The 25,198-nt window shown below is 37.6% G+C and overlaps 1 pseudogene; it reads left to right on the top strand.

Moving 5' to 3' along the window:
- Positions 1–7,389: 7,389 nt before the first annotated feature.
- Positions 7,390–21,925, top strand: LOC120263401 (annotated as a pseudogene).
- The last annotated feature ends 3,273 nt before the right edge of the window (positions 21,926–25,198 follow it).

Below are 25,198 nucleotides of genomic sequence, written 5' to 3'. Positions count from 1 at the left end.
TTTTTAAACTAATTATTTGATCTAATAAATTAGTTGATGATTTGAACTAATTATTTCTTTTTTTTCTATGTCAATGATTCAATCTAAAGATTAATTATTTTTTAAATAATAATAATAATAATAATAAATAATTATTAAATTGGGGCACAACATAGCATCATTAAGGAAAAAAATGGAAATATATAAATAAAAGGTGTCGTCATCTTCATCCCTAACAATGAGGTGGTGAAGAACTTCACCGGCGGAGTCATCTTCATCCCTAACAACACCTCTCCTCCCCGGTGCTCTATCTCCAAAGCTAACGTAGTCTCTAACACTGTTATGTTGCGGGGGGACCTGCTTGAACTCCAACCACAGAGAGAGAGTGAGGGGGACGCCGGAGTAGGAGACGGAGAGGGAGCCATCTAGGAGATAACGGAAGCCGATCTTGTCGTTCTGGTTAGATGCGTGGAGAATGGTGTCGATTTCGAGGGAGGTGATGTTGAGAAAGGTGAGGCACTCGGCAGAGAGGGAAGGTAGCCTAGGGTGGAGGAAGAGGTAGAGGAGGCCAGCGATGGCGGTGAGGATGGAGAGGAGGGAGATGATACATGGTGATTAGTGCTGCAAAAGTAAATGGGAACATGGTGATTTTAACATGTTAATTTACTGTATTTTCACTTATAGTCAAATTGGTTGTAAGTGAAAATACAGCAAAAGCTGTACTTTGGTGTAAAACTTTTTGCATATGAATTTTTTTACATCAAACCAAACACCGATTTTGTTCTTTTTACATGTAAAAGTACTTCTATTACACACCTACTTGCACCTAGTTACTGCCAACTAAACAGTACCTTAGTGGATGTGATCAATTATTCTTTTTCATATGCGTACGATCGACCAACGTGCGGGGTGGCTTCTGGACATGGCGAGAGGGTTTGACAAAGGGCCAAGGCGTGAGCAGTTGCCAAAGGGTGGTTGAGCCATGTTCTCTAGAGCGTGGGCACTTGGCGAAGTGGTGGAGCAGCCGTCAATCCATGTCTTTGGTGGTTGGTTATTCTAACCAGCATGCTTTCTTATAACTTAGAAAAAGGCCTTTGGCAGGGTATTTTGGGATGCTTATCTTTCGTGTGTTCTCTTGTTTGCTTTTGTTTACCTTAGTGATATTTGTGATGAGGTGAAACTTGGCTAACGACCGGCATAGCCACGCGTCGTGCCATCATAGTCTTGATGGAAGAAAAAAAAAACGAACTGTTGGCTATGGTAAACTTCCTTCGGTAAGACTATGACAATTACTATGGTAATGAGATCAGAAATGCTATATGCCCAGTAATTTGTGATAACCATGTTTGGTTGGGAACTTATATTACATAATAATCAACTTAGTAATGTTCCAAATTTCCCAATATACCCATACATCTACAATTTTAAGTAAATTTAAATTTAAAATCAAATTAAATTTGGGATCAAAATAATTAAATTATAATATCAAAAAATTACTTTGCACATTTTTCCCAAAATATCTTTATATCTAAAACTTTGAGCAAATTGAAAATTAAGAAAAAATAAAATTTTTACATGAAAAAAATTAATTTTTTAAAGTTAAAGATATTCTAAAATAACGTCATCCAAAATTAAATTTTTTTAATCTAAAGCATAAACTATACAGTCTTTTAAAATTATTTTTTTTTAACAAAAGGCATATTAATCCAGAAAATTTTTAGATAACCAAACATTTGGTAATCCAACATAGGCACTTGTTTTGGTAGTAATGAAATTACCAAGCTTTTTGGTAATATTAAAAAATTGGCAATCACACAATACCATCAATATTACCACCGCCGCCAATCCAAATATGCTAGTTTTTTTTTTTTTTTCAAATTACCATGTAACAGGTAATGTGAAAACATTACTATGAACCAAACGACCCCTTAAATTTATATGTTTAAATAATTAAATTTGTTTGAGAGAATATATATATATATATATATATATATATAAAGATTTTCTTTTTGTATGTATATAGATAAGCGATACGTTCTTTGTGGCCGTTCACAGATCGTCCACACATAGAAGACAAAAGTAAGAGAGATAAAACAAGAAGGGTGAAGAGAGAGATTGGACAATATTAAGGAATAGATTCATCATTATATCAATTAGCTGTCATTGGTTGTAATTATGTTGTCATTTATAACATATTAAGAGATATCATGATTCAGGCTTGATATTAGGGATTAAATTAAGGAAGTTGATTTGTTGTCTCTTCTATTTATTCACTCTAATTGATTGGTATGAGAAACATTCTTTAATTCCTCTTCTTAGGCAATAGTAATGAAAAAATAGTGGTGGAGTATTGTACTAGGTCGAAAACGGGTGAGTGGGGTTGATTGTTAGTTCATAAAGAAAATTCATCCCTGAGTGGTGCTAATCAAGTTGAACGCCTGTGATTCGTTCAGTTACTATTGCGATGATGATTGGACGGTTGTGATGAAAATACTATGCATTTCATTTTGTGCTATGCAACTACTCGTAACACTATTCATTAGAATGGATGATCTGAAGCCGAATTCAATGATAAATAGAGGAACTGCAATAAAATTATTATCTACGGATATCCTAGTAGATTGATCATCTATTATATATATATATATATATATATATATATATGAAAATTAGCCTAATTGAGTGTATATAGCTTAGTAAAACCAAAATGGTGTCTTTTAAAATTCCATTTACATATATATCCCTTTATCCCATATACGCTATTAAAAATAAATTATAATATAGATAAATATTGAGTTTTATAATAATAATAAACTAATACTAACCGGAGAGACTTGGTTCCAAAATAATAATAATAATAATAATAATAATAATAATAATAATAATAATAATAATAATAATAATAATTTTTATTTAAATTCTTAAATTATCTCTAATGATATTATTTTTTATTATGTTCAATGAGTAAGATTAGTTGCCGTTTGATTAGCGGTAATGTTCACATTACCGCATAGTACGTGGTAATCTTTTCAGATTACCACGTTTAGATTGGTGGCGGTGGTAATATTGATGGTAATCTGTGATTACCAATCTTGAAAGATTACCAAGAAACTTGGTAATCCTATTACCACTAAAATAGGTGGCTATGTTGGATTACCAAGTGAGTGATAATCTGAAATATTTTTTTCTACAAATATGACTTTGTTTAAAAATTATAATTTTTATACTTTATTTGTTGAATAAAAAAAATAAATTTAAATGATATTATTTTAGGAACATGTTCAACTTCGAAAATTTAATTTTTTTTATTCAAAATTTCATTTTACTTTAAATTTAAACTTGCACAAAATGGTAGACACGAGGGTATTTTGGAAAATTTAGAATATTACCAAGTTGATTACTATATAATATGAGTTTCTAACCAAACATGGTTATCATAAATACCACAACATTTCTGGGCATATAACATTCCTGATCTTATTACTATGATAATCTCATTACGTAGTAATATTTTATAACTGCGAACCAAATGACCCCTAAATTTTTTTAGGGCATATTGTATTTGCAAAAATATTAAAATAACCATCTTTAGAAATTTTTAAAGTATATATGCACAGAATTTTAGTCATGTAACATAATAATAATACACTTCAACGGCGTGGATATGGCGGGAGGTATTAGGAATGGGGGTGGGGCGGGGAATCCCGTTCCTCAGGGGCCCCGCCCTGACGGGCGGGATTCCCCGAACATCCCGCAGGCGGGGAACGGGAAAAATTCCTCCCCGCCTAGCGGGCGGGCGGGGCGGGCGGGGCGGGGAATGGTCTCCCGCCCCCACGGGATCCCTCGTCCCCTGCTTCCCATGGGAACCCCCAAAAAGAATATATTATATTTTTTTAATATATTTATTAAAAGATTATTTCAACATTAACATAATATTATATATATATAGATAATCAATAAATATTTATTTGTTAATATTTTTTTAGTTATTATTATGGAACTCACAATTATTTCATACAACTTATTAACTATTTAAATTTATATATTTCATTAAAACATATTTATTTAATAAAAATCTTAAAAGTATTTTTAATAAAAATTATTATATAATATATCTACAAAAATTAAAATTCAAACTTCTAATTTTTCAAATTTCTAATATTCATAAAAAAACTAATTATTTATTTAATTTAAATGAATTGGATAATTATGTAATTGTAATTTGTCTAGATTTTTTTATTCAAATATCCATGTGTTGCTACATATAAAGCATTATTTTTTTATTCAAATATCCATTTGTCTGAATTTTTTTCATCATACATTATATTTTTTTATTTTCAATCAGATATATAGCATCTTTAAGACGTAGTATATAAATCGCATTGAAAATATTATAGTTATTTATAGAAAAATTTTATATTAATGTTTTGGGCTGGGCGGGGATTCCCCGTGAGGCGGGGATCCCTGCGGGGTGGGGATCCCTGCGGGGGAGTGAGCAGGAGAGGATTTTTCCCCTGCAGGGAATTTTAACCGGGGAATCCCCGCCGCGTGGAGAGCGGGGATGGGGACGGGGATCCCATTCCCCGCCCCGCCCCCATTCCTAGGAGTTATATGCAAACAAATCTAATTTTAAACCCCATATTGTATCTTTTTTATATGATTCCGTGCATTCCTTAAAAAAAAAAATAAATAAATAAAAAAAAAAATTCTGTGGCAACATTTTTATACTTAGCTTTTATATTTTTATTACGGAAATATATATTAGTCAAATTTTGACGTATAAGACGAATATACCCATTCTATATTCTCCAATGACTTCATATGGCCCGGTGTCACAATCATCATCATCATCATCATCATCATCATCATTTCCCTTGTTTGCCATTATGACCATCATCAAGAGGTTTTACTAATATTTTCTATTTGCCATGCATTTATTTCTTTTAATAAAAGTGTTTGTTAAAACAATTAATAATTGAATTGCTAAGTCTTTGTGTTATGGATGGATGCGTTAAAAATGTAAATGTGGATGTGTTTCTCTTCTCTTAATATCGTTTCGTTACATTAATGATGTACACCATGAATCTTATGTTATTTCTCATTTATTTTCTTTAGATAATTTGGGTATATATTTTACTTTTATTTATTTATTTTATTGCTTATTATTTATACATATATTTAAAGTAGATGTATAATCTGTTTCAAAGAAAATTTTCAATTTTGTTTTTTTTTTAAATTTGTTCAATTGCATTTAAGTCTTTGTTTGTATTAAATGTGATAATAGTAATGGGAGATGTTTAATTCCATTTATATGCTTTGTGGTGTTGTTAATATAAAGGATTCAATGGCATTAATTTTGTTAAAGGCATTAAATTAGTTTTACGTTAAAAAATCAATGAGAACTTCTGATGAAACTTGATTTCCTATAGAAAGCGAAAATCTTTCGTAATTTTTTATAACTTTTTTATTTTAAAAATATTTAAAAACATTTATTTGGTATTACATTAAATATGGGAACTAAAAAAAAAGAATAAAATGAATACAAGCCCAATAGATAATATTTTAAGAAAACATAGCATTTTAAGATTTTGTTATACTGTTGAGGAACTTTAAAATTATAATAAAATGAATTTCAATCAAAAGAAATTATTTAAAAAAAAAGCATTAGTCCATATAATATTTTAATTAGTTTGATCCCCTAATTAGTCCATATAAGTAGGTAAACGTGTCTTTTTTGTCCCCCTATTTTAATTTGGTCGCTAGAAGTTCATATATTTTTCGGATTGAAAAATATCGGTCCTGGCTCTAACAAATGTTAGTTTCTCCGTCTAAATGAGGGTTTCTATGTGTGTGGTGTGGAAATGGAGAAAGGGAGAGAAAAGTGAAGATGATGAAGAAGTGAAGAAGTGTTTACTTTTCGGATACGAATTTGATTTGGATCTGGATCATAAAACTTAAGAGAGTGTTAGTTACTCACTTAATTGTTTCTAGGTTTTTAACTTGGTTTAGTGTTATTTTAATTGGAAAAATGCCATGTTGGTAAGATTGGCAAGAGAAACCAATGTAGACATGGACGACATTTTCTAATCCGAAAAATATAATGATTTCTGACCTCCAAATTAAAATAGAGGGACCAAAAAACCTATTTAAGAGGGACTAATTAAGGGATTAAACCTTTTCAATTTCTTTTCTGCTGTGAACTTGCTCTATTATGTTTAAATTTTCATAGAATTCTTGAATTGTTAATATTTTATCCATGGCTAGAAAGCAGTGTTCTTGCATCCTTATACATTTTTTTTTCTTGGGAAATGTTTTTACACAACAAGTTATCACATAATATTACAATATTTTAAAATTATTTTAAAATTATTAATTTTTTAAATCATAAATTTTATGCAGTTACAAATCACAAAATATTTATTTTACTTTATTTAAAGCTCCATCAAAGACACTTTTGGTTGCCATCAATCCTTGGCTCTACATGTGTATGAAACCAAATTCCGAATCTCAAAGCCTTTAACCAACGGTCATACTGAAACAAAAAAAGCGTCCACGCTTCCACAAAGTCCACAACACAGTCCCGTTCCATTTTCGTATTAAGGGTGCGTTTGGTTCGGAAGTAGTTCACCGAAGTGGTGGAAGTCTTGAAGTGCCACTTCGGCTGAAGTGAAAGTTTCAGTTGAAGTGTTGGGTTCCATGTGTTTGGTTGAAAAAAAAATGTCAAATCACTAACTACTTTTTTTGTTTAATTAGTGAAAGTTAAAATTTAGAAAATGATGGAAATGAACTTCTACTCATCACTTCATCATGGGTGAGGTTACCATTTTGTGCTTGTTGGATTGAGCTTATAATTATTTAAAATTATAATTTTAAAAAATATTTTTTATAAACAATAAAAAATAATTAAATAATTAAAAAAACAATAACAGATAAAAATAAAAGATAAAAAATTAAAAAAATAAAAATATTTTTTATAAACAATAAAAAATAATTAATTAATTAAAAAAGAAACAATAGCAGATAAAAATAAAAAATAATAAAATAATAAAATAAAAGATAAAAAATGATAAAAACGATAAAAGATAAAAAAGGATAAAAAAATAAAAGATTAAAAAAATAAAAAATAAAAAATAAACCATAGGGAAAAAAATAAAATAAGTAAAAATGGGTGATTTTTAATCACCAAATGCTGAACCATACTGACGAAAGTGAAACATCAAGTCCCCACTTCACCAAAAATTTTTCCAAGTCAAAGAGTGAAGTGGAAGATTTTTGGGTCGACAACTTCCCAGTACTTGCCTCCACTTCAGTGAACCAAACAAGTGGAAGTGTCACATCAACTCTCACTTCCGTCACTTCGGTCTCCACTTCGGCGAACCAAACACGCCCTAAGACTCTGAAACCAGACATCCAGCTGTCAATCATCCATCAAACTACCAAGTTCTCAATCTCGAAGCATACGGACGGATGCGATGGCTTCTCCGGGTCCCACGGTAGCATTCAAGACAGCCATCAAGATTGCATCAAGATCTGATCACACGAATCTCGATGTTCTAATGACCGTCCATTCTCCTGGCGGTGTCGTAACCAAACACCCATCTCTTTCCCGTTATTCTCGATCAAATCACAAGCTCGATGTCCCCACGCCTCGCATTCCTCGATCCCTGCTCCGATCTCTCCAGCGAAGCCCTGTTCGTGTTGATCCGGAGTGAATCTCGCCTTTCTACTCATTGTTGAATGTGAGGTCGATGAGTTTTTGCTGATTTTTTGGGTCTGTAGTTCTATGGGTTTGATCTTTGCTGGTTTTGCTTGTGATTGTTGGCTGATTTTGGTTTTTCTTTGTTGATGCTGGATTCAATTGATGTGGTGCTCGTGGTGGATTCAGGGGATGAGTAGCCTTGAAGAATTTCGGTCGTTTTGGTGGAGAATCGTGTTGTTGAGCAGGTGAAGCTCTGTCTCTTCTTCTTTATCTGTTTGATTGTGTGTTTATTCGATTGAATTTTCATTTAGTAAATTGGAAGTAGTTTGGAGGGGAAATGCTTTCGGGGGATGTGTGTATGGGGTGGGGGTTGGCCTTGGAGGTTGTTATGAAAAAAAGGTAAATTTTAACTTTCTTTTTCTAGGGTTTCAAGAATAGTGGATTTTTAATTTATTTGATTGTGTGGTTTTCTTTGATAGAATTATCATTTCACGAATTGAAAGTGGTTTGGAGTGAAATGCATTTGTGGGATGTGGGTGGGGTTGGAGTTAAATAGTGAAAAGAGTAATTTTTTTTGGCGTTAAGAATAGTGCAATTTTTATTTATTTGATTGTGTGGTTCTGGGATTTAGTTTTATTTTTATGAATTGAAAGTGATTTGGGAGGGAGAAATTCTTTTGTGGGATGTGGGTGGTGATGGAGTTGGATATGAAATAGGATGATTATTATTATTATTATTATTTTGGCCTCAAGAGTAGTAGATTGTTTATTTATTTGATTTTGTGGTTCTTGGATTGAATTTCATTTTCATGAATTGGACGTGATTTGGAGAGAGAAATTCTTATGCGGGGGTGTGTGTGTGTGTGTGTGGGTGTGCGTGTGGGTGGGGTTGGAGTTAAAGTTGGATATGATGCCTCAAGAATTATGCATTCTTTATTTATTTGATTGTGTGGTTCTTGGATTGAGGTTTCATTTTCATGATTTGAAAGTGATTTGAAGAGAAATTCTTTTTTGTGGGATGGGGATGGGGATGGGGATGGGGTTGGAGTTGGATTTGGATTTGGAAAACGTTAAATTTTTTTGGCCTCAAGAGTAGTGCTTTTTTTAATTATTTGATTGTATGGTTCTTGGATTGAGTTTCATTTTACGAATTAAAAGTGATTTGAGGAGAGGAATTTTTTTTTTTGTGGGATGTGGATGGGGTTGGTTGGAGTTGGATATGTGCAAAGTTTGAATAGCGTTCTTTATTTATTTGATAGTGTAGTTCTTGGGTCGGTTTTTATTTCATGAATTAGAAGTGTTTTGAAGGGTGCAATGATTTTATGGCATGTGGGACGAGTTGGAGTTTGATATGAAAGATGGTGTAGTTTTGACCCTTTTTTTTTTTGTGGGTTCCACAAATAATGCATTGTTGATCTCTGTAGGTTATTTGCATTGTATTTTAGAGGAAATCATCCAATTCTGTTATGATGCTTTATGATTACGGAATGTTTTTCTTTGTTTGGGAATATAATCATTTATTTAATTTAAAACTGATTCATCTCCTACCAACTAACATTAAATTAAGTGTAGTATAACACGTTTAATGAACGGTTTCCACTTTCATTTTCTTATATAGAAAAATCTCTATAAAAACCCTGAAAATCCAGAGTATGGAATTTCCAACTTCAGTCCAAATCTTAAAACTTATAAAGTAATTGTGTAAGGGACGGATCTTGCATGGGGACACAGTGGGGACAATTGTCCTCACTGAAATCTGAGAAGTTTTTTATGAATTTGTAAGTTTTTTTTTTATTTTCCCCCACTAAAATTAAAAAATAAAAGAGATATACAAGAGCAATTAGAAATTTTTTTAAGGGAATATGAGAAATTTTATTTTAAAAGATTAAATTTAACTAAAGTTAGATAAATCTTGCCTCAACCTATAATAGCAAAAATGTAATTTTTCTCTCATAAAGTTTTTTTTATGAAAAAAGACATTTGTCTATGTGCTTTAATCACCCAGCTCCATCTCTTACTACCCCTTTCTCCTTTAGGACTCTACATCTCAGTCCTTACGGACCTCGACTATTAAATCAGGTGATTAAATAATGGCTACGGGGTTATCAAGCATAGTAGCTGAAAGAAAAGAAATGATTGTTTGTTTACTTGTAGAAAAAGATATATTTTATAATACTAGTAATAAAATAATATTATTCTGTTTTTAAATTATGAAAACATGTCGAGAGCAATTGTAGTATATTACTTTTATATGATAAAAGCTTTTGATTCACTTGAATTCATTATATATTTTTTATATGTAATATTTGTTTGCCCCATTGAACAAAATTCCTGGATCCGTCCTTGATTGTGCTTATAAATTTTTTTCTGTGAAAATATGTAAGATATCTTGATTTTGCTTTAAAATGCTAAATTTATTTTAGGTTTCCTTAAATAATTGTTTCATCTGCCATCTTCAAGTTCTATAGAGTCCTAAGCTGATTATTGTCCCACATGTACCTTGCTAATTTTTTTTTCTTCTGGGCTTACCTCCTTTAGTTGTAAGATATTATTTTTGAACTAGTAGCATGCAAAATTCTCTTTATAAATTTTAATATCGAAAGTCTAGATTAGTAAAAGTTAATTTAATTTATAAATAAAATGCGGATTTGTCTTCTTATTTAAAGATAAAAATTGGAGACTTTTTAATATTTTTCCACTGGTCATATTCTTGGGCCGCTAAAGGGTGTCGGTTCACTTTTTCCTTTTGCATACCTTTTCCTACCATCAACGACACAATATTATTTTTTGGCCTTTTAACTTCCCTAGATTAAATGGCTTTAGAAGCTATAACACATACTGGTGTTGTGTATTCAAGTATAACTGGATATGTGTACAAGGTGTGTGTATGTCTGTTAGATGCATATGTCTATACAATATGAATCACATTATTTTTAGAGCAAAAATTGAACATTGTAATAAAACAATTTCTTTATGTAAGAGAAATAGAACCTAGTTATATTGAAATTGTATTAGAGTAAATGTTATTCTTAACATTATGAAAATATATGACAATCAGCACAAAAAAGATAAGAACAACAAATTTTTTTAATGAAGATAGGGAAATTGATTAAAACGATTTTTTCAAATAATAAGAGAAAGATAAGGCGGTGGAGGATAATGACCAGATACATTCATGATGTTGAAAATTCTAATCCTAGACTAAAACTTGGAGCATCAGGGAGGGGAGGATGAGTCTCGTGCAAGGGCTTTGGGGAGATCCTGACGGCGGTGGAGTGGGCAGCGGCAACGGTGGACTTCAAGCTTCTTCCAAGCAGTTGCCAGAGGCTGCGGCGAGTGAGGCGTTGGTACAAAGTAAGCAAGTGTTAACGTACGCGCAAGCGGCAAGCTCATCTTCTTCGGGGGAACTGCGCAGACGAGGAAGGGGGGGGAGTAAGGGTTTCAGTGGCAATCCAGCAGCGAAAGGGAGGATGATAGGCACGAAGAGGCCGAGGTCGCCGAGAGATAACACTTGTGGACGCTACTTCCGGACCACTCACAAGACTGCCGATTGTCGTCATCAAGTTGTGTGCTTGCGGTGCTCGTGTGTGGGCCACATGGCGGCGAGATGCCCTGTAGAACCGAGAAGGAGCCCGCATCGTAAGAAGCTTCATGTTCGTTTGAAACGCATGGACAAACCCCCGGGCTCCCCTACAAACCTGGACAATAGAGTTCAAGTCCGTAGTGGGAGGGAAGAAAAACTCAGCTCGAACCGAGCCTACACTCGATCATAGGCTGGCCCTCGGACTCGCAGAAGTCGAGAGGAGCCAGCGAACGCTATCGCGGTTATCGCCGATCAAGGCTTCGCCACGGAGTCCAAATTTACTGGCGGTTATCCCTACAATCATCACAGGGATCTGCCGGGCCGATCACCCACCGAATGATCGCGCCTTCTGCTGGCGAAGAGAGGGCGAGGTAAGGGATGTCTCGCAAATCGGGCATCTTGTCGCGCCTACTAAGGACGGCCCTCGTAAGCTTCAGAGTTACACTCGCTCCGTAGAGATCGGGGCCGCTGGTCGGCAGATCGGAGTAGGCTGCAGGGTTTATATCTCGAATCTCCTCGCATGCATCGGTGCCGGTCCATCATAGCGGAAGGTGCTCACCCAAACGGTAGAACCGTGGCACTCTCAAGCGGAGCTTTCATCATAAGTATTTCATCTCAAGCAGTATAGCAGCGCCATGTACGGCCGAGTCGCATCGCGCAATCGAGCTTGATTTTAGCATGGGTACGAGGGAAGCATCGAGTGCTCTTACGCGACCGCGGGCTTTTCACCGGTTTTTCGCGAGAGATCGGGAGATATGTGTTAATGGCCAACGAGGTGTTCGCTGGAGAGAGACCGGGGACTACGATGCAACTAGAGTACGGAGAGTGGCGTCGCATGTAAGTCGAAATGTAAAAGTCGCGGTGAGCCGCGCTCCACAAAGAAGCCGAGAGATCCTCACGATACGCTCGCGAGCGCCGCGAGGAGATCGCCCGGTGAGGAACCCTGAGGCTAAGTCGGTATCGGCAGTCGAGCCGCTCCCACTGCTGGGACGAGGCGAGGGCTCCAATTGATCGGAATGCCGCGTGTCAGACCGATGGTTTCGTGGAAATTCGCAGACTGAATCAAGGTCATCTGGGGCTGTCTCCCAAGCGCCGCTCGGCGACTTAGGAGAAGCTGGGTGAAGTCTCGCAGTACAAACGGGATACGCGGTCGATCATGGGAGTTGTTCAGCAAAGTCGGAACGCCGAACAAAGTTAAGTTGCTCACGCTGCGGCAACTTGTTAGCGTCCCGAGGTTTCCGCGGGTTGCTAAGGAGGAGTGGCATGTTAAGGAGGCAGGGGTTCAATTTAAGGACGGGCTTGCGCCGGATTAGGGGTCGTGTTTCCACTGAAATCAGCGCAGTTAAGGTCAGCGGGGCCCTCCTCAAAGAAATCCAATTAAAGAAAGGTCAGGGGCCTCCGAGGCCCAAGATGTGATGGATGATGACCCTATTGCCCTCCTTGTTGGGCCGTTTCCAAACATGGGCCAGGATCTGCATGAGCTTTCCAGCTCAGTCCCTGGAGATCCTGTTTTGATGTGTGAGATGGGCCATCATGTGGGCCCGTTGTTTTTAACTAGGGATGCGGCAAATTCTGAGGGAGTTTTGGCTATAGGGGAGACAGCTGCTTCAGGGTCCAGGGGCCCTCTTGATTCGGGGGTGAATTTTTCTCTCAAAATTAAAGGAGGTGAACTTTAAAGACAATTCTGCCGCCCTTACTTTGGAACCTTCAGTTGGCTTCTCATGGAAATTCCTTGCAGGAATTTGGGTCCTGGTTTTGGCAGATGTGCTTGGTGACTCCGGAGGTCCCAGTGGGGATGAGTTACTGTATGAGGGGGGGGAGGACAGGTCGGAGGCACAGTCAGCTGATGCTATTTCACAGGGGGTTGATGAAAAGTCGAAGTAATCAGATACTGAGTTTGAGAGGAACCTTCATGTGCTTTTGCCGGGGTTTCAGGGTGGTAACACTGAGCAGGAGCAAGCTGCGGGACCTAGGAAAAGTGATAGGCCAAAAAAGCCTTCTTCACGTTTCACTAAAAATGCGGGGTACCTGACTGAACCACCAAAGTCGATCAAGAAGAAAGGAACGAGGGTGGAAAGAGCGAAAGGTACTAGCTCTAAACCGCTGTTTATTTCTGAGTGGTCTAATGTGCAAATTGCTCAATATTGTGATGCATGTGGTATTTCCTTTTCTGAATCTGTTAATGATTGTGTGAATCATATTCGAGCGTTAGAAATGTCTCATTCTTTGACCGGTGAGGGTCCAGTGGTAGCCCCCTCAGGAGGGTGTGGGAACTAATCGGTTGTTGATGAATATTATTAATTGGAACGTGCGGGGGCTGGGCTGGCCAGCTAAACATTTTTTAGTTAAAGATTTTCTGCAATTGCATTTTGCGGACGTGTGTTGCTTTCAAGAAACAAAACTTGAGTTGATTCAGCCTACTATCTGGAGGGAGATTGGGGGTTCAAGTCTGGACCAGTTTACCTTTGTTCCTGCAAAGGGGTCGGCTGGGGGTATTGTTATAGGTTGGAATAGCGCTTTGTTGATTGGTTCAGTGGGCCAAGCGGGGGAGTTTAGCTTGACGGTTGACTTTGTGGTAAGGAGAGATAATTTTAGATGGCAATGTACAACGGTTTATGGGCCTACAGAGAGATCTCGTAAGAGGGATTTCTGGGAGGAATTGAGTGGTACCAGAGGTGTTTCGGGAGTACCATGGGTTATATGTGGAGACTTTAATGCGATTTTCAATGTGGAAGATAAACCTTCTGGCAACATCAGTTGGAACGATTTCCGGCGTGCCAATGCCTTTTTGAATGATTTGGAGCTGCAGGAACCCCCGTCGGTGGGAAGAAAATTTACTTGGACCAATGGGCAGGCGGACCCTATTTGGGTGAAACTTGATTGTTTCCTAGTTAATTCTGAATGGTTATCCCATTTCCCCAAAGTGGCTCAATTGACTCTTCCTAGGCTGGGGTCCGACCATATGCCGATTCGGCTTGAAGTGGGTTGCCACGTATCCACACCTAGGCCTTTTCGTTACGAGCAGGTGTGGACTACGGTTGAGGGATTTCATGACCTTGAGGAGCAGTGGTGGTCTGATACGGAGCATTGTGGATGTGGTGCCTTCATTGTCTCCAAGAAAATTGCTGGGGTTAGAGCACGGTTGCGTCAATGGGCTAAGTACAGTTTTGGATCGATAAAACTTAGGAAATTAGCTCTGCTGCAGGAGATGGAGGCTCTAGACATTACAAAGGAATCAGAAGTCTAACCATTGGGGAGAGTCAGGCGGAACTTGATCTACTCTATAAGTTAGAGGAGATCCGTAAGCAGGAAGAGATTTATTGGAAGCAAAGATCGAGGATTCAATGGATTAAAGAGGGAGACGAAAACACCAAATTTTTCCATGCGGTTGCGAATGGTCAGAAGCATCTCAACTTCATCCCTAGTATTAAACAGGGAGGCGCTCTGATTACGGATTCTGGTGAGATTGGAAAAGTGTTCACTACTCATTTTAATCAACAGTTTGGTTGTAGTCGGTCTTTCAGACTTAAGGTTGATCTCCAGCGATTCTTCCAGTTGAAAAATCTTGTTGAGCTATCTATTTTGGAAGGTCCTTTCTCAGTTGAGGAAATAAAATGTGCTGTATTCGCTTTAGGGGGGACAAAGCCCCGGGACCTGATGGATTTCCTCTTCATTTCTTCAAGCAATTCTGGGATACTATTAGTGCTGATCTCGTTCGGCTTTGTGAGGATTTTTACTGGCATCGTGCCAATTTGGAAAGGATTAATTGGGCTAGCATTGCCCTAATCCCTAAAGTGGATACACCTGAGTCCCCGAGTGACTTCAGACCCATTAGTTTGATTAATTCCACTTTGAAAATTCTTTCGAAACTGTTGGCGACGCGCCTTAATAAGGTGATCAACTTGTTGGTGGACAAGGAGCAATCGGCTTTCCTTAAGGGGCGGTGCATATTAGATAATATTGCAACGGCGGAGGAGCTCATTTTCAGTATTCACAAGCGGAGATTACCTGGGCATATTCTGAAGGTGGATTTCAACAAGGCCTTCGATTGAGTCGATTGGGACTTTCTCTTGGATTTGCTGGAGGCCAGAGGTTTCGGGGAGCGTTGGATAGGGTGGATCAAATGTATTCTTAAGTCGTCTAAAGCGTCCATATTAGTTAATGGCTCTCCGACTGGGTACGTGCGTTACAAGTGTGGGTTGAGACAAGGTGACCCGCTGTCTCCGCTGTTGTTTGTTTTGGTCACAGATGTTCTGAGTTCGATGTTTGCACATGCACTTCAGTCGAAGCTCCTGATTGGTGTACCCTTAAGGGAGTTTGGCAATAGGTGCAACTTGCACTATGCTGATGATTTGCTTGTGCTGACAACAGGGGGTCTTGAGGATCTGAGAATTGTTAGCTGATCCTTTACATGTTTGAGGGGATGATTGGGTTGGCTACCAATTTTTCCAAAACTTGCCTTTATTCTTCAACGGTGGGGGAACATCCTGAATTGGAAACGGCTGCTACGCTTTGCTGTGCAAGGGGTATGCTCCCTGTCAATTATCTGGGTATTCCAATTTCGGGGAGAAGGCCACGGAGACAAGATTGGGAGGGCCTCATCTCTAAGGTGAGAAGAAGGTTGGCGTCGTGGAAAATGAGACACTTATCTATTGGTGGACGCCTTACGTTGGTTAACTCGGTGCTCACTGCATTACCAACGTACTGATGTCTATGTTTAAGTTACCTGGCTGGGCCATTAAGGAGATCAATTGGATTAGACGTGACTTCTTATGGTCCAGCACGAATATAGATCATCCGAGTTGTAGACTGATTGGCTGGACTAACATTTGTCGTGCTCGGGAACAAGGGGGTTGGGGTATCTTAGATCTACATAACTTTAATCAGGCGTTAATTGGGAAGTGGTGGTGGAAGTTTATGGCGGATTCAGCTTGGTGTGGCGCTGAGGTGATCCAGTTTAATTATGGAATGTGTAGGTGGAATCTATTCCCTAGGCAATCGGGAAGGATCTCATTTTTCTGGAAAAGGGTGTTGATCTGTCTCCCAGTATTAAGATGTTGTATTGCTCATGATATCCATTCTGGGGCGGAGATACTATTCTGGAAAGATAATTGGGTAAATGGCAGAGCACCTATGTGGTTGTGGCAGGAGGAGTATAGAAGAGCTCGCTCTCCCATTGGTACTATTAGGGATTTGTGCTTTCTTTTGACGCAAACTCCTTTCTCTGAGGACGAGGGTATTCTAACTGTCAAAGATTGGCTTGAGGTTCAGGACCGGGAGATTAGTGATACTAAGAGTTGGCGTCTGACGGGGAATGGTTGCTTCTCCGTTAAATCCTTTTTTATCTTCCTGAACGATGGTGGGCTCAGATGTCCAATAGTGAAGATCTTTTGGAGGAGTACGTGCTCGAAGAAGAAAGATAAGATTCTCACTTTGGAGAATTTAGAAATTCGAAGATGTAATCGGCTCCCAACTGTTACCTGTGTCTTGTGTCATGCGGCGATGGAGACAGTGGATCATCTCTTTTTACAGTGCTCTCTGGCGAGACAGGTGTGGAGGTATTTCAGTAGGCTGCTGGATCTTCCGGACCCGCCTAGTTCGCTGTGTTTGGTATGGGCTGCGTGGAGATCTGATGTTAGACCGAACTCTAGGGTTATTGGAGAGTTAGTAGTGAAGGCGATTGTGTGGAACATTTGGCTTGCGAGAAATGATTGCATGTTTAATGCTAATTATACTTCTGCAGATGCTCTTATTTTGAAGATTGATTGTATGTTATTATACTGGGTTGCTGCAGCAGCTGATGGGCAACAAGCAAAGATGGAGGAACATACTTCAACTATCAGGTGTAGCTTGGAGTTCCTTGGCTTTTCAGTGGAGGAGCTAGGCGAGGTGCCGGTCCCGGATGTTGGTCCTGAGCAGCACGCGGGCTAGGGGGTTACTTTTCTTGGGTGGTGGAGGCAGCTGTTTCGCCTCGTTTGGTTTGTCTTTTGTTTAATTTTTGTGCCACTGCTTGTGGGTCCTTTGTTCCTTGTGTTCCTCTGTGAACCGGGGTTTTGGTGTTCTTGTTTTTTTTTTATTTAATTGAAGTGGTTTATCCACCTTTTCAAAAAAAAAGAAGCAATTTTAAAAAAAAAATTGAAAGGTTGCAAGTAAAAAAGCAAAAAGAAAAACTTAAGATGAAGTTAGAATGGAAAGGAAATAATTGAAACCTGGTAAACTAGGATCACACAGGGAACATGGGATCCAAATTTATTATATTATATTAAAGAGAAAATATATGTGTTCATCATATATGTAACATTACTTGAAAGGTATGATTCCAACTTGTCATGTTTTAATTGTGCTTCTAGGAATCTAGAGTTAGTTCCTCATGCCAGAAAAAGGCTTGAAATTGTTCTAGATAGCATATTAAATCATCATTTTTTTTCTTGTCTTTTTGTAGTATTTTATTTTTGCAAGGATGGTCTGAGTTTTGCAGTAGAGTTGTTCTAGGAGTTGTTCTAGGATTTGTTCTTTATGAACCATTGATTGCTGAATGAATTAGTTGGAGGTCCTTTGGCTACTTGTAAACAACTGACATAAACCCCTCAATAGTGGAAGCGCATGTTTTCGTGGTGAAAATGTCCAAGTCAAGTGAGGGAAAACCAGGGCTTTGATGGTAGTTTGTTGGAAGTCAAGTATCCAAGAATTCTCGAGACTCATATGTTGCGTAGGCAATTGTCTCTTGCTTTTCCACAGTGATCACAATTGCGATCATTTGTGGGAGCATATGGGCTAGCTTTTATCTTCATCTTTAAGGCATGCACTTTCAGAAATGAACTAGTCCTGTTTTTCCCATAGTTTATAGCCAATGATTTTTAAAAAAAATTGAGTACTTTCTTATCCTTTTGTTTAGAGACAATTAAGCCAAATGTATTAAAAATAGCATGCTAATGTAAGGTTTTGAATTATATTGATCGGTTCCATCGATTCAATCAAAGCATGCATCTTTTAGTTGCACCTAATATGCTTCTTGGATAAATGAGCTCTGTCCACACCATAGTTTCTCATACTAGTACAAAGAAGTGTATGTTTCAAAGATTTTAAAAGAAAATATAGCAGCATGAGACATGCAATTTATCTTAATCAATTTTTTAAGAGGTTCTTGTGAGTTGCGAAAAGGTCTATGAGACCCTTGTCTGTCTGTGGATGCTAAATTGCTTGCTATATCTTAGTTTTTTTTCCATGTTTGATGCTAACCTATGGAGTTCCACGTGACTCACAAGCAGGTCCAATCTAACACCACAAGTAACCAAGTTTTAAGGTTGTCAGCCTTTCTTCTTGATTGGTGTTACCATAATGAATTGCAGAAACTGCATTTTTGGCCTTTTTTAGTTCCTTAACTCAGTGTCAAGATTCTTATCGATTTGCTAATGCATGCTTTTATGGGCCATGCTTCTTTAGTGTGCACAGTTGATTATGTGAATGTCTTCCTTACTTCATATCATCCTAAGATACTGAGCATTGCCTAGCAAATAGCATCATTTCCTATATTTTGGTATGTTCATTGCAACAATGTGGTCTCTTTGTTTGAGAAAAGGGAATATATTTCAATGCTAGTAAGATGCATATGGTTTGACCATGTTAGAAAGTATTTCTTTTCTCTGATGCTTCTTTGGTGCATGTTTGTGTGTTATGTGAAGAACCTGAAAATCTAAATCTTTTTTGGTGGCTATTGACAAATATGCAACTCCTTCATGATGTTATTTATTTATTTAACCGATTCTTCCCATGATTTTCTCTCACATTATATATGTATGGATATGAATTTGTTTCTACTGTTTATCCTAGACGGGAAGATTGCAATGGTGAAACTCTCATTCATTTGTTTATTTATTTACTTCCATGAAAAAACCAAGCACATCTATCAAATAATAATTGTTATGGTCTCCTAAATAAGACAATAGTCAACCAGGATGTTGAAGGAATGAAGTTTAAAGCGCACTCTATTGCAAATGTAGCCTCTGGAATCAGAAAAGCCCAAACAGATTCAACTAAATATTTGTTTTTTTTTCTTGCATTTTTAATTTACAATTAATAATTCATCTTCTCTGTAACCATCTCTATCATGAATCCGCCGTAAAATGTTTTGGACTAGGCATAGTGTCAGATAAAAGAGGACCATCCTTTTGGTCTTTATTTTGAAGAACTAACAGATGTGTAATTGTGCAAAACTATTAAACTGATTATCAGAATGTTACTGAGAAACCAAGATGTAAACAAATCCTACATGCTAGCAAGACATTATCTAATATTCTTAACACCTGCATGGTAATAATGATAGAATCACTTCTCCATTTGGATGATATTCGGAAGTGTCAACTACTAAATTTAGGCCAGATTCAAGGTTTGAATTGGGTGTACAGGCTGAGCTAGTGGATAAATCAGGAATACAAAAGCAAAAACAACTGGAGTAAATAATATGTTTGCATTATAAATGCATAATAGAATATATTAAGTTAAAATTAATGCAACAGCAAACCTATTAGTCTGAAAGAGTCTGAGGAATATTTGCATTTAAAGTTTCTGATACAATCACGTGTCTTTCATTCACCAAAATTGTCTATTTGAATGAAGGTGAAGCTGGTGGATTTTGATGAACATTATGGATCTAGAACAATTATAGGCAGACAATCTTCATAAAACAGCTGATCAGTGGCATATCTTTTTCCCTCATATATCTGTAATATGTAAATTAGACCTGTAGGATGATAAATATTTTTCTGGCATTGTTCGCAATTATTGGTTGGGTTACTGCCCATGAATGACTCGTTTGGTTGTGGACACCAGAAAACTAACTTGTATAAATCTGGATAACTGTTGGGATTTATATCAGATTGAATTTCTGTAGTCCCAACACCAGGCACGTTGTGAGCAACTTACCTTAGATGGATCTAAAACAACAGATTAAATTTATTAATGTGAATTCTTGCTTGAACTTTCGAAATTATGAAGATATTGTCAAATGGTTTGATGCGGCATCAAAGTAGGAATGGGTTCCACTTTGAGGCAAAATGGAAAAAGCACAAAATGGTTGAGTGGTACAATATATTTCTTTTTCCCCATTTTTCCTTCCTGACATGCACGTACCTGATCCAAGATTCTCTTGAAGTTGATAGCATTGATGCCATCTTTTGAAACCACAGCAACACAAAGATCGATGCTTATAAAAAATTCATACAAAATTATAATACTTTTGTGCTTGTATTCATTGTGCTACAATATTTTCCCACTTGTTTTCCGGTAGGTAATTTAATGCTTGTAGCCAAGTTATAGCTCATTATTGCTTCTTGTAGCCCATTTTGCATGAATTATAGCTTCTTTGGCAATTTGACAAATTGATAAACTTCTGAGCCTTGCTTATGCATTTAGATTTTGTCGAAAATGGCAAGTAGCATCAGGAACAATCGCATAATGTTGTCTTGACAGCTTAGGCTGACTCCATATTTTTTGCCTTCCCACAACATGAAAGTTTTGGGAAAAGATTACAGCCTTAAGAAGATACCATTAGCCTTGGAGAAAAAGGATTGGCAAGATGCCACCTACTCAGTTTGCATGGAGTTCCCACATAATGTTGTCCTCCTTCTCTGGTCTTCTCATGACAAGAGCTGCCATCCTTACATGTGTGGAACCAACTACCGTCACTCGAACTGTCTCGATCAGTTTAAGAAAGCTTATGGCAAAGTGATGCCCTCAAATGAGGCGAATGTTGGGAACCAGAGTCTGACCTTCATGAACTCTAGTTGGCAAACCTTTAACAAATCTGAGTTGGAGCTCGTGTGCCCCTTATGCCGTGGGCAAGTGAAGGGTTGGACAATCGTAGAGCCTGCACGGGAATATCTCAACAAGAAGAAAGAGAACCTGCATGCAAGACAATTGCTCATTCCTGGGAACATACAAGGAACTACATAAGCATGTGAGGGTTGAGCACCCATTAGCAGGGCCTCACAAGGTGGACCCTGCTCTTGAACAAAAATGGATGTCCATGGAGCGTCAAAATGAGCGCGAAGATATAATCAGCACAATTAGATCATCCAAGCCAAGGTCCGTGGTCTTGGGGGATTATGTTATAGAGATGGATGATAGTGACACTGACACAGATGGTGAGGATCTCGGTGAAGGAGCCCCTAGAGGTCTCCGAGGGAGAAGCCACAACTTCATCTTCCTTTATTTTCTGTTCCAAGAGGGTGCACGACTCACAAGACTTCACAGAGATAATCGGGCATCAGAAGACGGTGTTGAAGATGGTGGTAATGTACTACCAACGGATGCTAGTGTTGCTGCTCCTGACTTAGCCTCGTCTTTTCCCCTGGATGGAGATGATGATAGTGAAATCAACCAAGGAATGCTTGTGAACATGTTTCGCTCTGAGAGACGCTGAAGGCGCAGGAGCCATGGGAGATCAGCATCTGGTGCGAGCTGACAATTTTATAGACCACAAAGAAGTACGAGAGCATTAGCCGACAACAGATAAACGTAAATTTATTGAAAGGTCAGTTGTGCTTGTATTCATCTTATATTTTCTTCTGATTTATCATTCACATGTAGAGATAGGTATGTGTAATGAATTAATTCAATCACAACTCAATTTGACAATATGATGAAGAATTCACAGCCTTCAATCAACTAATTCTTCTCAAAGTATTCAATCAACAACAGGTCTAAAATCTATATGCAGTTTCACCTAAATTAATGCAATAATTGCACACAAAACAGTAGATCAAGCAACAATCACCATAATATCTTGTCTGAATGAGAAGATGATCTCATTCTTCAACAACTTCCAGTAACTAGAATGTATTCAAGAAAATAATAAATAAGCTCACAAAACAGTAGATTGGAATGATCAACGAAGGAAAACAACAAGATAAGGTGGGAATGACTTCCCTCCTGTCCAATCGCCGGAGAGATCACCAGAGATGCGGCTAAAGCTTCTTCTCTAATCTTCTCCTCCCCCCCTCACTGCCCTACTTTTCTTCTTTATATACAGCTCCAAGCTGTCATAACTAACTATCCTTCTCTACCAATAGCTTTCTCCTTAACTTCCATGTCAGCGTAACTAACTGACCTTCCCAGCCAATCATGCATTTCCCAGCTGTGGAATACGATAACCCGCGAGTCTGGTGTTCCTGCGCCTCTCCTTAACTGCCATGTCGGCGTAACTAACTGACCTTCCCAGCCAATCATGCCTTTCCCAGCTGTGGAATATGATAATCCGCGAGTCTGGTGTTCTTGCGCCTCTCCCTGATGCTTCTGTGGATTAACGGTACAGATGATTCCAACTCAACAAAGTTATCCCTGTCAGCATCCATGCTCCCTCGCACATGCCTTTTCCTATTCAATTCATTTGTTGAAAGGTGGAAAATGCTGAGCTAGATAAGCAACATCCTCCCAAGAATTATCTTCCTCTCTCATATCCTCCCATTGAACCAAAACTTGATCAATCAGCTGAGAATTTTTGATAATAGCTCTGCGTTGTAAAATATTAAGTGGTTGTAAGGATGGACCCATCTTAGTAGTAATTAATGGAAGAGGTAATGAATTAATCTATGACCTCAGATTTCCTTCACATTTCTTCAGCAATGAGACATGAAACACTAGATGAATCTTAGCTTCAGAAGGAAAAGACAACATGTAAGCCATTGTGCCAATCTTTTGAAGAATTTGAAATGGCCCGAAATAGCGCATACTTAATTTCTGATGCTTATGCAAAACCACAGAATGTTGTCTATAAGGCTGAAGTTTCACAAAACCCCACTGTCCTTCAGTAAAACTGACCTTACATATTTTCTTATCAACCAATTTCTTCATCCTGATTTGAGCTTTCAATAGATTTTGCTTCAATTGTTTTAGAATCTTATCCTTCTGCTGTAATAATTGGGCAATATCTGGAGGATCATTATCATTAGTATGATATGATAACAAAGAAGGAGGGTCTCTTCCATAAACTATCTTAAAAGGAGTCATTGCAGCACTGCACTGATAGGAAGTGTTATACCAATACTGCGCCATGGAAGTAATTCAACCCAACGTTTAGGATTTTCTGCCACAAAACACCTCATATATAATTCTAAGCATTTGTTTAATGCTTTAGTCTGGCCATCTGATTGTGGGTGGTATGATGAAGACATCGACAATGTGGTTCCCATTGCCTTGAATAAAGATTTCCAAAATTTATTGAGAAAAACTCTATCTCTGTCAGTGACTATAGAGAGGGGAACACCATGTAATGTGATGATATTTTGTATAAAAGTTGTAGCCACTGATTCACTGGTAAAATCACCTTTAAGAGGAATGAAGTGTTCAAACTTGGACAATCTGTTAACAACAATAAGTATTACTGTAAATCCCTTAAAATTTGGAAGTGCCACAATGAAGTCCATGGCAATATCTTCCCAAACTCTCTGAGGAATAGGAAGTGGCTGCAATAATCCCTGAGGATGAGTATGATCACTCTTTGCCTTTTGACAGATAAGAGAAGTTTTAACAAATTCAGCAACATCATGCCTCATTTTTTCCCAATAGAAATGTTGTGCTAATCTGGCATGTGTTTTTAGGGAACCTGAATGTCCTCCTACCTTGGTCGAATGAAATTCCTGTAGCAACTAAGATATAATATGTGAATCCTCTGGAATCACAATCTTATTGTGATGCCATAATAAATTCTTTTTCCAAGAGAATTTTGAATCAGCAGCAATATCTTGTTGCAATGCTTGAATTTTCTCCTTGCAAAATGTGTCTTGCTGTTGTAATTCTTGAATCTGAGATACCAGTGAACAGTGCATTGAAGTCAAGGCCATGCAATTAATTTTGGATAGTGCATCAGCAGGAATATTTTCTCTACCTGGCTTGTATTCAATAGAGAAATTATACCCCAGCAATTTGGGCAACAATCTCTGCTTTTCTAGAGTTTGTATAGTCTATGAGCATAAGTGTTTGAGAGCTTCCTGGTCAGTTTTGATGATGAATTGCTGGCCAATCAAATAATGTCTAAATTTGTTCACTGCTTCTGTTACTGCATATAATTCTCTGACATAAGAAAGCTGTTTCTGCATTGCTGGAGTTAACTTCTTGGAAAAAAAAATGCAATAGGATGCCTATCTTGACTCAGAACTACACCTATTCCCAATCCTGAAGCATCAGTTTCCAGAATAAATATCTTACAAAAGTCTGAATGTTTTAGTATTGGTGCTTTTGTAATTCTGTGTTTCAATTCCTAAAATGCCTTCTATGATGCATCTGTCCACTGAAAAGCATCTTTCTTCAATAACTCTGTCAAGGTGTGTGCAATGCTTGCCTAGTTAGCAATAAATCTTCTATAATATCCACTCAAGCCAAGAAACCCTCTCAGCTGCTTTACATTAATAGGAACTGGCCATTGTATAATTGCATCTACCTTTGAACTTTCCATTCGCACTACTTCTGCTGATACTGTATGCCCAAGGTACTCAATTTTCATCAGACCAAATTCACACTTGGAATGTTTTGCATACAACTGATTTTTTTTAAGGTAATCAGTACAATTTCCAAATGTTTCAAATGACTTTCCCATTCCCCACTATAAACTAGGATGTCATCAAAGAAAATGAGCACAAATATCCTCATAACAAATTGAAAAATGTTGTTCATCAGAGATTGAAATGTTGCAGGAGTATTTGTTAGCCCAAAAGGCATTACCACCCATTGAAAATACCCATGATGGGTTCCGAAAGCTGTCTATCCTCTGGATTAATCAAAACTTGATCGTAACCTGATCTAAAATCCAGATTTGAAAAATATTTTGCTCCATTCAACTCATCCAGCAACTCATCTACTGCTGGAATGGGATATGCATCCTTTATAGTAATAGCATTTAGAGCTCGGTAGTCAGTGCAAAATGTCCAACTTCCATCCTTCTTC

The sequence above is a fragment of the Dioscorea cayenensis genome, chromosome 6 (genome assembly GCF_009730915.1).
Source record: "Dioscorea cayenensis subsp. rotundata cultivar TDr96_F1 chromosome 6, TDr96_F1_v2_PseudoChromosome.rev07_lg8_w22 25.fasta, whole genome shotgun sequence".
NCBI lineage: Eukaryota > Viridiplantae > Streptophyta > Magnoliopsida > Dioscoreales > Dioscoreaceae > Dioscorea > Dioscorea cayenensis.
This window is presented reverse-complemented; position numbering and strand designations above follow the sequence as displayed.